At 39.0% G+C, this 13,719-nt stretch overlaps 1 protein-coding gene across 1 annotated transcript in view; it reads left to right on the forward strand.

Moving 5' to 3' along the window:
* The window catches only part of kmt2d (lysine (K)-specific methyltransferase 2D), a 36,010-nt gene that overhangs the window by 4,431 nt on the left and 17,860 nt on the right, over window positions 1-13,719 (forward strand). Inside the window, exons 2-28 of the transcript XR_007927736.1 lie at window positions 509-591; window positions 918-1,029; window positions 1,295-1,497; window positions 3,107-3,216; window positions 3,325-3,487; window positions 3,570-3,741; window positions 3,870-3,984; window positions 4,669-4,850; window positions 5,067-5,224; window positions 5,691-5,840; window positions 6,300-7,117; window positions 7,214-7,342; window positions 8,094-8,207; window positions 8,307-8,411; window positions 8,496-8,677; window positions 8,770-8,934; window positions 9,526-9,635; window positions 9,710-9,751; window positions 9,843-10,013; window positions 10,200-10,388; window positions 10,475-10,591; window positions 11,188-11,451; window positions 11,540-11,623; window positions 11,709-11,795; window positions 11,871-12,035; window positions 13,304-13,388; window positions 13,474-13,712. The gene's annotated coding sequence lies outside the window, so the exon portion shown is untranslated. The remainder of the gene's footprint in view (window positions 1-508; window positions 592-917; window positions 1,030-1,294; window positions 1,498-3,106; window positions 3,217-3,324; window positions 3,488-3,569; window positions 3,742-3,869; window positions 3,985-4,668; window positions 4,851-5,066; window positions 5,225-5,690; window positions 5,841-6,299; window positions 7,118-7,213; window positions 7,343-8,093; window positions 8,208-8,306; window positions 8,412-8,495; window positions 8,678-8,769; window positions 8,935-9,525; window positions 9,636-9,709; window positions 9,752-9,842; window positions 10,014-10,199; window positions 10,389-10,474; window positions 10,592-11,187; window positions 11,452-11,539; window positions 11,624-11,708; window positions 11,796-11,870; window positions 12,036-13,303; window positions 13,389-13,473; window positions 13,713-13,719) is intronic.

The raw sequence follows: 13,719 nt of genomic DNA on the forward strand, positions 1-13,719 counted from the left end.
CAGAGAGTTTGTTAACCCCGGCCAGAATGCTAGCGTGTTAGCCGCTTCAAGGCACTACTGTAAGCTGAGCAGAACGACGCAGCTGCAGGATCAGACAAATTTAACGAACACACTAACCGTTGTTTATCTACCAGCGTTAACCAAAACGGAGAAAATGCACCGAACACGCGAATCCACCTCATGGTTTGTATTTAATCAGCTGCTTTGTGTTTTTCTATATACACTAATGTTTGCGTACTTAGGTGTGGAGTAATTTGAACTTTGCTGGATTATGCACATTAAGTACGTGTTTGCGGAATGACTAGACATTCCCAAATGCAGTTGATCGGATGGTGTGAGAGGTTACCAACTGTTAACCAGTCTAACTTTTACTTTATTGCCTTTTAGAAGCTTAAATAAAATGACACAGAGGTTTTGTGGTTGTGGATCATTGCAAAACTTGGATTTGTACATGCATGCTGCTCTACATTGCGTTTTGTTTTTAAATGATCTGTCTGTCCTGTTTCAGATCTCTGCAATAGAGATCTTCTTCAGGAGTAGGAATGGACGAGCAGAAATCAAACTGCGAAGAAAATGATTCAGAAACTGCAGGTTAGTAATCATCAGGAAAAATATGATTTCTTTAGCCATAAGTGTCTTTTAAAGGGCATGTAAACCCTTTTATAAGTGTTTGTTTACTACCTACACTAATTTTTTTTTTCATGCAGAGTTTTGTGAATGCATTAATGTTGATAGCTTTCGAACAAAGCGTATAAAAATGAATCTTAAATCTTGCACCGCAATGATATCTTTAAATGGGAATCCTCTCTAGCACGTGACCTTTGCTTGAATTCCCTGTGAGGAAACAGTGCTACCTATCTGGGATTTTTTTTAAAGGGCACATTTATATTAACTTACGGCTACCATGTTTCTCTCAGCTGATGATGGGACCGCTGCAAAGGAGAGCGTCCAAGTTGAGGGGGAACTGAGTGCCCCTGTTGCAGCAGAGGACGTCTCGGGCACTAGTGTGGACACTTCCAGCTCATCATTGTAAGGCCTTTTATAACTATTGCTGTTTGCACTGTTTTGCATAAAATGTAGGTCGTGCTTGAATAGCTCGGTTTATAGGAAAAGGCTATCTTCATTAAATAAAGGTTGTGTAGACAAAATAGTCACTCGTTTAGAGCCATAGATCTCTCAGCCAAGGTCAAATAACACTAGAATTTGAATATTAATGTATCCCATTTGATTGCGCTGAGCTGTTTTGTTGAATTGAAGTTGCTGATCATATTTTTTGTGTTGGTGTTTTTCTTAGGGAGACTGTCAGGGCCTGTGCTCTGTGTAACTGTGTGGAGCGTAGTCTGCATGGTCAACGGGAGCTCCGGTGTTTTGGACCCTCTTCCGATCGGCCCAGCTTGGAGCCCTCTGTCTCCTCTCTGCCAGCAGCTGGAAACGATGACCTGTCTTCCATTGGATTCTCTGAATCCACCTGTCTGGCATCTTTCTTTGATGACAAAGGTATACTAAGGAGATCAAATGGTTTGAGTCATAGTGTCATGTTCGGATGCTGGAGTGAGACAGTAGTTTCTTCCAAATTTGTCACATTTCTCCATGTTTGAGTGAAATATCATAGTTTCTAATTACATTAAACATTTCTATTTGCAACTATTTTGAACAATACAGAATTGTTTTTTTTTTTTTTTTTTTTTTGGTGGACTGGTTGTTCAGATTTATACGTCCCTTGCTGATATTTTTACATTTGCACAACTTTTTTTTATTTTTTTATTAACATTCACATGCCCACTATCATTCATAAGTTTGGGGTCAGTATGATTTTTCTTTAATGTTTTTGAAAGCAGTCTCTTATGCTCACAAAGGCTACATTTATTTGATCAAAAATACAGTAAAACAGTAATATTGTTAAAATAACTGTATATTTCAATACCAATATTTTGACTTTTTTCTTTTTTTGTTGTTTTATTCCTATGATAGCAAAGCTGAATTTACAAATATTTTGTTATTTGGTGCTCAAGAAACATATTATTATCAATACTGAAGACAGTTGTTCTGCTTAATATTTTTTTTTTTGTGGATTTCCCCCCCCCCCCACAGGAATCTTAGATGAAAAGAACAGCATTTATTTGAAAAAGAAACCATTATAAATGTCTTCACAATTAATCGAACTTCTAATCGTGATTACAATTACGGATGCCACAATTACATGATCGTTCAAAAGCGCAATTACAAAAAAAGTCCACTTACATTATTCTGTGTGCTTAAGATGTTTTTCTTTTTCTTTTTACAGCTTATCCTAAGGTTTTTTTCCCCCATTGTTTTATTTTTAGTTGTAGTATAACATTATAATATCATTCATATTTTTACTTTTTTATTTATAGAAGAAACCAAACCAATGTATTGCTGACATTTGAGGCTTAATGCTATAGAAAAGCAATAAAAGTTTCCCAGGAAGAGTTTTTTATTTCTTAGCTATATAATTTCTTATAAAATATATATTTTCATATAAAAATATGGCACGTAGTTGCTTCAAACAATGGTATAAAGCTGTTCAAAACATCATTCAATGTAAGTTGTGATAATTGTAATTAATAATCTCAGTTACAATTTCAAGGGAATAATCAACAATTATGATTTTTGACATAATCGTGCAGCCCTACTTTAATGTCACTTTTGATCTATTTGCATCCTTGCTGAGTAAAACAATTAATTTCTAAAAAAATAAAATAAACAAAAAAGCATACTGACCCCAAACTTTTGAACGGTAGTGTATTTGTGTGTTTATGTAACAGGTGTTTTAGAAATGTTTTTCATTGAAATTAAATTCTTTACAAAAACAACAAACAATTCAGTTTCATATTATTTATAAAAGCAGTTTTACTGTCATACAGTGATTTATTTATAGTTTTTAACCCATTCAAACCAATGCTTCTAACAAAATTACAGATAATATAATAAAAACAAGTTATGAAAAATAAATAAATTATTATATAATCAAGATCAAAATGAGATTTAAAAAGAAAAAAAAAAGCCCTTACAAACCTTGTCCATAGATGTTTTTTTTTTTTTTTCTCACAAGTGTTATAATTGCAAATCCTTTCGTATGAAACAGGGAGCTGCTGGGTTCACCACTGGTGTGCCGTGTGGTCAGAAGGAGTGGAACAGACTGAGGGTGAGGTGCTGATAAACGTGGATAAGGCAGTCATCTCAGGGATACAGCGGGTAGGCCGAGAGCTTCCTTTATCAAAACATTAAACCTCATAAATATTGCTTTATGGCTGGCAAATTAACTTTTCCTTCTTTTACTTTGCTTTTCTGTTTCTGCTTTAGCCATGTGATTATTGTAAACGGATGGGCGCTACCATCCGGTGCCGGGCCGAAGGCTGCTCACGGTTCTACCACTTCCCCTGCTCGGCTGCGAGTGGATCATTCCAGTCCATGAAGCAGCTGGCGCTCCTCTGTCCAGAGCACATAGACAAGGCGGAGGAGATTGGTACGGAATTGCAGCGGAAGAGGTGCTTTATTATCAGTAAGTAACCTTCACGGTTGTTGAGTTGACACTGTTTGTTTTGCAGCCGGAGAGGAGGCGCGGTGTGCAGTCTGCGACTCCGTTGGAGACCTGTCGGGTTTGCTATACTGTACGGGCTGTGGGCAGCACTATCATGACGCCTGTCTAGAAATCAGTGCTACACCACTTCAGCGGTCAGGCTGGCAGTGTCCCGAGTGCAAGGTTTGCCAGACCTGCAGGTATGTTTGAATGCTTCTTGCATCTTTACATTAAGTTGATGTCATGAAACTACATTTATATCGGTGCTCACACAGACTTTGTGGTAAAAGTGTATTATTTATTTATTTTTTTTGTTAATGGCGTACAGGCAACCAGGAGAGGATTCGAAGATGCTGGTTTGCGATGCTTGTGACAAGGGCTACCACACCTTCTGTCTACTGCCAGCCATGGACTCTGTTCCCCCTGATTCATGGAAGTGCAAAGTAAGCTTATACTTATGACTCACTCTTACATGCCCTTAATCTATCACCATTTAAGGCAGAAATTAGACCTGTGCAGTTTATTTACATAGTTGCTCTGCTCTTTTCTCATACCCAAAACTGGTGGGAGAAACCACTTGAATTTTTCAGCCAAGGTTCCCCTCATCATTTAACTCACCATCATGTCGTTGAAACACAAAAGACGTTTATCCAGTTCAAATAAAATGTCATCTAAGCACTTTTTAGAGGTTGTTCACACAGAACACCTTTTTGAATTCCGCTGTGCTCTGTTTCCATCGTTTTTCTATGTAAACATGCGCTCGATGGACACCTTTGACTGTTGCGGTCACGCCTTTGCAACGTCTTGCGTTTGATACGCCGTTCTAAAATCTCGGCGCTCAAGTTAAAGGAAGTTCAACGTCTCTAGTGTGTTTTTACGGCATGCAAATCATTTTGTTTCACTGCCTTGCGTCTCGCATTTTTAACCACAAAAACGCATTCTTTGTGAATTGCCTCTAAGGAGGTTCAAAATGTGTGCAATTCCATTTATGGTGTCCCTTTAAGTGATTGTGGCGTGTGATGGTGATATCAGTTTGAACAGATGTTGGGCAAATAGGAAAATGTGATTTTTGTGAGTGAAATATCACTCTATTGGTTTGGCTGACCTCATTTGCATGTCTGTTTCAGCGGTGCCGTGTGTGTATTGACTGTGGCATGCGAGGGCTGAAGCTTCCTGGCTCTGAACAGTGGTTTGAGAGCTACACGGTATGCGATGGCTGCCAGCGCAGGCGCACCTCTGTATGCGGCGTGTGCAGTAAAGCCGTGGAGCCCTCGGCCTCCCTCCAACATTGCTGTGCCATCTGCCACAGGTTAGTTTGTCTGCCTCCTGCCGTAAAGAACAGGCAGGTGAGCTGCTTCCTTGTTTAGAGCAGAGCATTTGGTGCTGTACAAAGAAGCAGTTTACTAAAATGGAGGTGACCTTTAAAAACTCACTAGTGTGAAGCAGTATTTGCCATGAAGTAACAAACAAACTGACTTTCATTTGTATCTTTGCATATTTTTAACTTGTTTGATGTTTTCCGCAGATGGGTACACAGTGATTGTGCCTCTCTGTCAGGGCCTCCTGAGGAGAAATGCATCTGTGTGCTCTGCAAAGAAATCCCAGATGAGGTTCCAATCGAGTCTGAGGTGTCATCCACACATGTAGATGAAAAAGCTGATTTGGAGGTGCCAATGGAATTGGGTATGTACTGTTTTAAAAGGGCCCTTTAAAACAAGCCTCATGTGATAAGGACTAAATAGGGTTCTTATGAGTGTTTTTTTTTTTTAAACTACATTCAGAGGTTGTCAGAATTGCATTTGTGGTGTAAACACTGATTCCTCTTGCCTGTATTCCTGTAAATCATCCATTAGATTTTATTTAGCTGGTTATCCTATCAATTTAATACACTCTTGCTGCTTAAAAGTATTCATTTCTTTAAAAAAAAAAAAAATGTAGTGTATCTGATGTGTAAAATTGAAAATTCTGGAATTTAAAATGCTTCTTTTAATTCAGTTCTGAATGCTGATTTGCGGTCAGTGCGTTTTCTGCGTAGCAATGTGTATGTGGTATCATGGGTTAGTTGGTGATACCCAGCCCTAGTTTCTGTTCTCTGTGAACATTATTGACTGATATTAGATGTGGATATTGAGCTGATGTTTAATTTTAGGGACAGAGCTTGAGGTGGTTGGAATGGCAGAAGTGAAAGAAAGCATTATAGAGGAGGAACAACGGCCAGAAGGTGCTGAGGGCTCCACAGAGGCTAATGTGCACAGTGAGGTCTCTACAGAGCAGAAGCCTCCTTTAGCTACGCCTTCAAGTAAGTTTCAAAACCATAGTTGAGGTTTTTACTTTCAAACACTTACACTGGCTATTCCACAGAATATGCTTATTTTTAATGTAAAAGTGATGGGTCATTTTATTTTATTTTAATGGTAGCATAGTTAAATGTTTTATAAAATATTAAATTATACATTTTCCCCCAGTTTCACAGACAAGGCTTAAACCTAGTCCCAGACTAAAAGGCATGTTTGAGCTGTTTCAAGTGAAAGAGTCTTGCGCTGCAATATCTTAAAATATGTCAGTGCCATTGTTTTGTCTAAAGATGCACACCAGTAATGTTTTTTGCAATATGGAACTACAATGTAACACCAAAACTATCACAAAACATTCCTTGCCATTCCCACAAGTCCTCTTTAATGTTATCCATGCCACAGACTATTAGGCATTTCAGAGATTTTTGAATGGTTGTAGAGCTTATGCTTGTTGTCTTCTATAGATATGGATGAAAAACAAAAAGAGGAGAGCACCAGTGAAACAGTGGTTACAGAGGCCGTTGAAGAGAAATCAGAGGACACTCAGGACCCTCCTATGAAGGATAGCCCAGACAGCCCTGTCCCTGACACTATAGAGGAAGCCCAACCTGATGTATCCGAGACTCCTGTAGAAAGGCAGGAGTCGCAAGGGCAAGACGAGCCTCCTCAAACAGAGACAGAGTTGGACAGTACAGTGGAGGCCACTGAAACAAAGCCTCCGACAAGCCTGTGTTCTCAATCTTCTCAAATCACACTCCCTGTTTTGGAAGAAGCAGAGCCAGTTGCGATGGACTTGGAGGACGAGAGTTCTGAGACGCGGCAAGAGGCAATAGACAGGACTCCTCCACCTGCTCCTCAGATGGAAATGCCCCCTGCATCTGACACTGATGACAGAATGGGCCAGTCTGAGGATGAGGAAGAGGAGGATGAGCAGGGGGTGGAGGAATCCTTAGAGGAATCGCTCCTCAAAGATGACAGTCAGGGAGAAGACGATCAGTCCAGGAAGGAGATGCAAGAGGATATGAAGCCTGAGCTGGTCCTCGATGAGACATCAAACATTAGCCATGGTGACGAGAGCAGCAGCGGTTTCCTTGGCTCGCCGGCTGAGGCAGACTCTCAGATGCTGTCCATGGAACTCAGCCTGGTGCCAGCTGGCAGGACCCGTTCTGATTCGCTGCTCACCGAAACTGAGGACTCGTTGCCTTTTGATCCGCTGAAGCCCGATGGGGAGAAAGTGAAGCGTAGGGGTTCTCCAGGACGCTCACGAGTCAAGCAGGTGGATGTCAGTCTCTAAACTTTTTCTGAATGAATTTTGGTTCTCCACTAGTCCAAGAGTAGTTAAGTTTGATGCTCATAAATTTATCTTCTGATCCTTCAGGGACGAGGCAGTGGTTTCCCAGGGAAACGGCGGCCGCGAGGTGGTGGTGGTGGCGGCGGCAGCGGTGGTGGAAGAGGTCGTGGACGGTCACGTCTCAAAGCAATGGCCTCTTGCATTGACGCCTTTATAGTAAGCTCTTCACTTCATCTGCAAGCTCTTCCTTTACTAGTGTTTTAATGCATATTTCACTTTAATGTAAACTTATGTTCATTAGAATTGTACAGCAACATTTTAGTGCCCTGGTTAAAATAAGGTATTTTTTTGTAGTGATATGGATTATTCTAAAAACATTACACCCGTTACTAACTAAAAAATCAGTTTCATTAATGGAAATAAAAAATACAAAATATAAATATTACAAATAACTAACCGAAATTAGTTTAAGTATTAAAATGCTTAAGTAATAAAGTTACTAAAACTGAAATAATAATTTAAGCTTAATACAATTAAAAATTAAAAACAAATGACAAAAGCATATAACAAAATTAACTTAAGCTAAAATTAAAAAAGAAAACTAAAAGCTAATTCAATTTTTATAAATACTATAATAGTTTATATAAATAGTACTAAAATAACACTGATTACTTAATCTTTATTCATTTTTAATGTGGCATTAAAACAGTAAAATTTTGATTTAGCCATTAAACTATATTTTGTAACCGTTTAACAGTGTGCTTACATCATGTCAGAATTCTCATAATTAGGAGATGCTGACTTGTAAAAAGTGTTTGTGTCCTTAATGAAAATACAACTTTTCAACTGTGACATCTATCCCAACATAGTGCACTGTAAATCCTTGAAACAACCACTACCTCTTGTGCTAAACAAGGAATTAAAATGAAAAAAAGGTTAAATTTAAATGCATCTTTAATATTTACAGCTAAGCATGACTGCAGACACTGGACTTAGCAAAGAAGAAGATGAGGAGGAAGATGACACCATGCAAAATACTGTGGTACTTTTCTCCAACACTGATAAGTTTGTCCTGCAGCAGGTACGAATCTAACTTTCATTATTATTTCAACTTCCTATAAAATTCAGTGTCACAAGTGACAATAATTTGATTTGTCTCTTTTTTGTGTGTGTGTTACAGGACATGTGTGTAGTGTGTGGTAGTTTTGGACAAGGTGTGGAGGGCCAGCTTTTAGCCTGTGCTCAGTGTGCACAATGTTATCATCCATACTGTGTGAACAGCAAGGTAAGCTTTAAACTCTATTCTGTATGGTGACCCTCATTATACACAGATCCTCATTATTTCTTTATTTGGATTTCTCCTCTATAGATCACCAAGATGATGTTAAGAAAAGGCTGGCGTTGTCTTGAGTGCATTGTGTGTGAGGTGTGTGGGAAGGCTTCAGATCCTGCCCGATTGCTGCTTTGTGACGACTGTGATGTCAGCTATCACACTTATTGCTTGGACCCACCCTTACAGACTGTGCCCAAGGGAGGCTGGAAGTGCAAATGGTATGTCATTACCTCCGTACAGTGGTGATATGTGCCAGTTGGGAGCCCAAAGAGAAAATATTGTAACCGAACCGTTGATTTACCCCCTTCAGGTGTGTGTGCTGTATGCAGTGTGGTGCTAGCTCCCCTGGGTTCCACTGTGAGTGGCAAAATAACTACAATCACTGCGGCCCGTGCGCCAGCCTGGTAACATGTCCTGTGTGTCGGGAGAACTTCATGGAGGAGGAGCTGCTTCTGCAGTGTCAGCACTGTGACAGGTTATAACTGCAATATATGATATTAATAAAGGACAATCCGAGCTCCCATTGTCCATCTTCATTAGTTGGTCTCTGTTTAACAGTTGTGTCTAATACATTAACAGATAGAACTGTTAAACATAGAAAGTATACAAAAAGTGTGCACAGACTTACCAGATTACTGAGTGCCCTGTTAACTAAAATGTATACTTCCTTTTTTTAATTCATATATTTTTTATTAAGTAAAATAAATATAAATTATAAATAATATACATTGATTGGCCATCTGCCACCTTGCACACAACTATATCGGCATAGGCCATCAAAAAAAAAAAAAAAAAAATCAATAATCAAATATCGGTCGACCACTCAAATGCATCATGGTTTCCACAAAAATATTAACTAGCTGTTTTCAACATTGATGATATTTTTTTGAGCACCAAATCAGCATTTTAGATAGATTACTAAAGGAACATGTGGGACTGAAAACTGCTGAAAATTTAGCTGTCATCACAGGAATAAATATATACATACACATACAAATATAATTATATATATACACACTGTAAAAGCCTTAGTGAGCATAAGAGATTTTTTTTTTTGCTTTCATAGATGGGTTCATGCTGTATGTGAGAGTCTTTACACTGAGGATGAGGTTGAACAAGCATCTGATGAAGGCTTTGCCTGTACAGCCTGCACTCCATATGTCCCCAGGCCTATCGGTTAGTTTCATGATCGTTTTGATTAGAAATTAATACATCTATTTCACTAAATAACCTTTATGTATCTCTCGTAGTGGAGTCTCCCATGATGTCGGCTTTCAAAATGAAAGAACCAGGTAAGTGTCTGCTTGATAATTAGTTGTCTGGCTTTCATTCATTTGCTATTTTTATCTGACTTTATCTGTGTTTCTCCATCCACTTGCACAGAGCCACAGTTTTATCGTCTGGAGGGTGTCTGGCTAACAGAGACTGGCATGTCTTTATTGCGAAGCATCTCCATGTCACCCCTGCACAAGCGCAGGCAGCGCCGGTCCCGACTGGGCACCATGTGTATTGATGAGCTAAAAGAAGGCGATGCAGATGGTGATGAGGGGAAAGGTCAGTTTATTACCAAGATGAATAATTTTTAATCCTCTGTTGGCCAATTATTTTTTTATCTTTATTGCAAGTGAAGGCTGGTACAGTGTCTAAAGAACTCTTGAGGCTGTTTTACTGGAACATTGTTAATAAATCAGTGTGCTGATTGATTGTGAATGCAAATACTGAGAACTGAAATTGCTATAGGAGGTGCAGAAGCGATGGAATGTGAGCCTAAGCTGGAAGCACCAGGGAGCCCAGACAGGGATGGAGGAGTGGACAGAGAAACTGGGACAGATGGAGGTATAGAGGGCATGGCTGACTGTGAAACTCTCAAAGGAGGAGTAGAAGAGACTGATGACGGGAAGAAGAGAAAGCGGAAACCATACAGACCAGGTCACTAGCCGTTTTGTTTCCTATTAGCTGTATCAGTGTTCTGTGCTATGAAAGAAATTGTTAATAAAGTGATTTTTCACTTGTAGGGATTGGAGGGTTCATGGTCCGGCAAAGAAAGTGTCACACACGAATGAGGAGGAGTCTGTCTGCCTCTGGTGATGCTGTTCCTGAAGGTCAAGCAGCTGAAACGAAACTTGAGGAAGGCGAGTGTGTCCAAATTGGCATTGACGTTGCCCCAGCATCTAATGTTTGTTGGGTTTTGTTGGATCAGTCTCGGAATGTTTTAAGCACTCTGGTATAGTTTTCCAACAAACTATGCTGTTATCTGATGTGATCACAAAATGCTAATGTCCTTGCCATAAATGTCTGTGGGTGCAACTGTCTTTCAGTTCCTTTTTATTAAATATATTCTATATGCCTTGCATCAGAACACTCAGGAAATATGAACATTGAACATTTTATGGTCATAACCTGGCATGTGTAAGAGTCATCTGACAGTCTTCTCAGAATAAATTGTTCTTTGAAGGACTTTTCAACATGAAAATTTTATAATATCAAATTAAAAAGTTAACTTTTTAATTTAGTGACGTTAAACATAGTACACCATGTACATTTGTTGGTGTTTTTGAGGCAGTATAAATTTGTTTTTACATTTATTTTTTTTTAATCCCCTTTTTTTTTTTTTTTTTTTTTTTTTTTTTTATACATTGTAGCCCCAACATCTTTTAGGAATCTTAAAGCATTCAACACATCTTCATATAACTCCAGTCATTTTAACAGTCAGTTTTTATTCATGTAGGACCTCATCCTGATATACCTCTCGATGTCCCAGAGGCAAAGACAGCAGAGGGAGAGGGTGAGCAAGCCAAAAAGCGCAGGGGCAGAAAGAAGAGCAAGTTGGAGGACATGTTTCCTGCATACCTACAGGAGGCTTTCTTTGGCAAGACATTGCTCGATCAGAGTAAGAGAGCCTTTCTTGCTCCTCCACCCCAAAGACATACGCAGGGCATTCTGAGACCTCCTCTCCCTGGGAATGGGGCCAGAAATACAGCCTCAGAACCAAGTAAGACACTACGTCAATGTTAGTGTTTGAGAGTAATAAAGTTAGATGTGGCATAGATTTAAACATCTGTTGAATTTTGTTCTTACAGCTGAGTCCACAGTAAGGCCGACTGGTCTTCCCATGGAACTAAAGCAAGAGGTTGAAGGATCTAAGCCTCCAGGTGATCGAGCAGGTAGGATTTTCAAAGCTGAAGTAGTAGTTTGATATTTTGTGAATGTTGTCTTAACATAATATTTTACTTGCATTACATTTTGTAGCAGTAGGGCCAGGAGCAACTGGGCAACTTTCCAACACAGATCAGAGCTCAGGAGGTGCACAAGGGTCTGACATACAGAAGAATGAAGGTAAATACTAAAAAGTGAGGTACCTGGTGTCATGATTGGTTGTATTACTCTAAAAACCACCCTTTCACCCACCAGATCTCCCTCTGGGACTAGAAAGTCAGGATTCTGAGCAGTTCTTCCGCAAAGTACTTGGACCCACTGAGGGGAGCTCTGTGAGTGGGCCGCTGCAGCCTAGCATTAAGCCTGTTCAGGAGAGTGATTCAAATCAAAGTGGTTTCCCTCAAAGAAACCTCCTTCCAGGTATAGGCAGAATTTTATATATTAAAATATTAAAAAAAAAAAAAATAATAATAAATAAATAAATAAATATATGAAAAGTTTGGTTCCAAAACGCTATAACTCCATTTTGATTAATTTGAGTAAAAAGGTGTTTTCTTTACCAAGAAAGTGGCAAGATGAAAACCACTATTTTCTGTTTCAAACTTTCACATAGCATCTTTTGGTTATAAAAACATTAAAAATTCAAAACTACATTTTGATTTTAAAAGGTTTATTATAAAAACGGATTATTTTTTCCCCAAAATGCAATAAATCCATGACACGTTTTTTTTCAAAATGCAATTAATCCATCAATATAAAAGTTATTTTTCATATTGAAAATACACAACAAAGTAAGTTGATTCACATATATGACAGCCTCTGAACTTTGCCAATACTAATCTTATATACAGTAATTTTACTAAAAATACATTCAGTCGACGCCCCCAAAATGAATTTGAGTCATCTTGTTAATGTTATAAATTAATTATGTCTCTGTTTGTCATTACCGATTAAAGAGTATCTGGCGCCACTGCACGCTTAAAATAAACATTTGCCGAGTACGTTGGTATTAAAAACGGCTTTTAAAAACTGTCCATGATTCAGTTTTGGGGACCGTGACAGAAGTTTGATGCTGTCGTGGAACAAGCAACAGCCGGCATTTTTCCTCCTCCCGACTCGAGTGCCTCATCTTCTTAATCTCCTCACGTAAATGATTAGATTTCGATGACTTGTTTCTTCCCCACCGCAGAAACAACCACAGGTTCATCAATGCCGTCAAAATGATTCATTTTTCTGTTTTTGTTGATCACAAAGTACAAAGCAGATAAGGAAAACTAGGATGCCGGGTGTATTCAGAGCGCCGCCATTACTGTTTACAGTGCGTGGAATGGTGCGCTGTGATTGGTTGAGTGGATATATCGCGTTCTGCAGAGAAGGGAGACTGACGTTTGTCGCGTTTTGGAAAGAAAGGGAGAAAACATGACAGAATATCACGATGGATATTGCATTTTGTGCAAAATTAATAAATGACTTTTCAATACCGACCAGATACAATACTGATTTGGCGGAAACTCAATTTAAAAAAAAAAAAAAAGCCGTTTATCATGTTTTGGAACCAAACTCTTCATACATACATACATATATAATATGAATATATAATTTACTATTTTTTTTTCACTCAGGATGTTATATAAGTTAGATTTGTTATACATGTATAGACTTAAAAAATCACCATGATTTAACTACAGGTGCTTCCTTATCTGGTGCACTCCCCTCAACTGGTATGATGGACTCTTTTTCAGGTCTCTCCCAGTCCCCCTTTTTCGATATACGGTAAGCTTTTTTTTCTTTGCCTTCTCACTTTTGTCCCCTTATGGATTTCACCTCCTTTTATATTTACTTTGTTTCTCACCTCCAGTGATCGAGGTGGTCTTTTCAGTCCAGACCAGGATGAGGAAAGTCCATGGGCAACACCATCCACTCCAGCCACCCCTTCTACTCCTCCAACTCCTACTGAACAGGAAGGTGATGGCCTCTCCTACAATCAGCGCAGTCTGCAGCGTTGGGAGAAAGATGAGGAACTGGGAAATCTGTCTACCATCTCTCCTGTATTATATGCTAACATGAACTTCCCTAGTCTCAAACAGGACTACCCTGGTTAGTA

The sequence above is a fragment of the Ctenopharyngodon idella genome, chromosome 22 (assembly GCF_019924925.1).
Source record: "Ctenopharyngodon idella isolate HZGC_01 chromosome 22, HZGC01, whole genome shotgun sequence".
In the NCBI taxonomy this organism is placed as follows: domain Eukaryota; kingdom Metazoa; phylum Chordata; class Actinopteri; order Cypriniformes; family Xenocyprididae; genus Ctenopharyngodon; species Ctenopharyngodon idella.